This window comes from Enhydra lutris, unplaced genomic scaffold (assembly GCF_002288905.1).
Source record: "Enhydra lutris kenyoni isolate GAN:26980312 unplaced genomic scaffold, ASM228890v2 scaffoldscaffold111, whole genome shotgun sequence".
Lineage (NCBI taxonomy): Eukaryota > Metazoa > Chordata > Mammalia > Carnivora > Mustelidae > Enhydra > Enhydra lutris.
Window position 1 is genome coordinate 570,177 of NW_019154195.1, and position 2,643 is coordinate 572,819.

The 2,643-nt window shown below is 43.3% G+C and overlaps 1 pseudogene; it reads left to right on the forward strand.

Moving 5' to 3' along the window:
* Positions 1–2,643, forward strand: part of LOC111139596 — a 7,822-nt pseudogene that overhangs the window by 3,074 nt on the left and 2,105 nt on the right.

Genomic DNA, 2,643 nt, shown 5'->3' on the forward strand with positions numbered 1-2,643 from the left:
AAGCCTGGAGGTTTAATGGTCAGCAGGTTTGGATGGGATAGAATCAGAAGGAAACCTGGGTGCTCCTCGACAGAAGGCTGGCAAACAACCTGGGGGCACCGAGCTTGGAAACAGTCATCTGAAGAACACCTGGGGTGCACAGTGGGGAGAGTATTCAGTAGTCTAGGAGCACATTCCTAGACTAGAGAGAGGAAACATTCAGTGACATGTGGCTTCCAAAACATGGGAGCCCTCTCCTGTCCTGTAGCATAAAGACTGAGCCCCACTCAGTGAGGACACTGGCTGTCTGCCTTGCTTACACCAGGCCTCACCCACTGTGATCTGAGGTGACTACCCTTCTCAGTGAGGCTTGTCTCAGGCTAAGCAAGGTCAGCCCCTGCCCACATCACGTCTCCTGAGCAGGGATTCTGCAGGGCTGCAGTCCTGGCAGAGTTGATGTCTGGTCTCCTTTCACAATTGGAGCAGAGATGACCCAGTTCAGACTGGCCACATTCAGGCCAGGGACCAAACACTGCCCGTAGCAGGCAAGGAGAGCCCCTGCAGACCACTGGTCTGAAGGATACAACAGGACAGACACATCACTGACTTTTCTAATGGACAGAGGAAAGTAGAGTTAGACAAATGCCAAGATGAAAGAATTTATCCCAAAGAAACCCAGCAGATAAGACCAAGGTAAGAGATAAGATGGAAACAGTAGTAAGGAGCTTGATGGAGAATTTAAGGTTGCAATCATAAGGATACTCAAGGAGTGAAAAAACAATAGTGAGAACTTTACCAGAGAGATAAGAGTTAAAAAATAATTGGGTGCTTGGTGCCTCACTTGGGTAAGTACTGACTCTGGATTTCTGCTCAAATCTTGATCTCAGGGTCCTGGGATACAGGCTCAAGTCACACTGTGTATTCAGTGTGATGCCTGCATGTGATTCCCTCTCTCTGTAGCTCCCACCCAAAATCTTGTGATTCCCCCCTCAAATATTGTTGCCTCTTATAATTTTATTCCTACAGTCAGTTATATTTTGTCAGCTTTCACTTCTTCACTTGTCATTATAGTCAGTCTTTTTTCTGTTATTCTTTATTTAGTTCTTGGGCTGTCAGTGTTGTTTATTTTTCTGCCAAACAACTCTTCCTGTGCTCAATATGTTCCTTTCTTACTGTACTCTTGTTTGATTCAGTTCAGTTTTCTGTTTCCATATCCTCCATTCTTCTGCTGAGTTTGAGCTCATATGATCGTTTTTGTGATTGTTAGAGATACAGGAAAGGGATTTCTGCTACACTGTGACCATATCACAGAATTATCTATTAGGATATATGGTCAATATTTTGTGTACCATGTTATGTTTTCATGGGGAAATGAGGTCCTGATGACTCCTTGTCAGCCATCTTTCTGACATTGTCTGAGTGACTTGATGCTTCTGTATTAGAAGTCTTCAGCATATTCTTCTGAATGTAGTAAGTGCAATGGTTTTACTTTTATTTCATATCTTTCAGCTGTATCTTCACATGAGACCCAGAGTTTCCTGCTACAGTGGAGCATAGAAGGTTCTTTCCAGAACGGGTCAACGCAGAGATACAAAGATAGTGCTGTTGAGATTTTATACTTATGCACAGACTGGGACAGTGATGGGGAGAGTGAAGGGCCTCAAAGAAATCCTGGACGATACACCCAAACCAAGGCAATTGCCCTTAATGAGAATGTCACTGCCCCAAATGGTGAAAGATCTAAACCGGTATGGAAGACCTCCCTTTTTAAGTCAACTGTTTCTGCAGAGCAGTGGGTCTCTGTCAGCACAAGCTCCAACCAGATAGTCAACCATAGTGATTTGTGGACCGACCACTTGGAACATCTGGAAAGTAACCTAGTCCATGCTGAGAGTAATGATTTGAGCCATTTGGAAAATGGGATTTGTCTGACTTTAAATCAGAGAGTTACAAATGAAGAACAAAGTGCTCAGTGGGATCCATTTGAGAGGGGCTTCACTGAGGAGTCAACCCTCCAGAATGACCAGACGCTTTTCACTGGAGACAGAATTGCTCAAGGCACTGAATCTGAGAAAATACTAAACCAGGGCTCCTGTGTTCACAGATGTGTCACGGCTAGGTTTGCAGAGAACCATTATGAATGTGATAAATGTGGGGAAGGCTTTCATCCAAGCTTTAACTTCAGTATACATAATGGTCACCATTTGGGAGACAGTCCTCATAAAGATAATAAATGTGGGAAAGCTCGTAACCAGTCCTCCAGTGTTGGTGATCATCAGAGAATTCATGAGGGAAAAAGCCCAATCACATGTAATAAACCAGGGACCATGTTTAGTCAGTCATCAAGCCTAAACATCAATGAGATAATCCCTCAGGGAGAGAAAACTTACATCTTTAAGGAATGTGGTAAATCCTTTGACTGCCACTCAACACTATCTCAACATCAGCGAAAGCATACTGGAGAAAAAGTATACAAATGTGAAGAAGGTGGTCAAAGATTTAAGGACTGTTCATCAATAAATGGGCATTCGCAGATCTATTCTGGAGAGAAACCCTGCAAATGTCAAGAATGTGGCAAGACTTTTAACAATCACTCAAGTCTTAATAGACAGCACCAAATTCATATTGCAGGGAAAAATTACAACTGTAATGAATGTGCCAAAG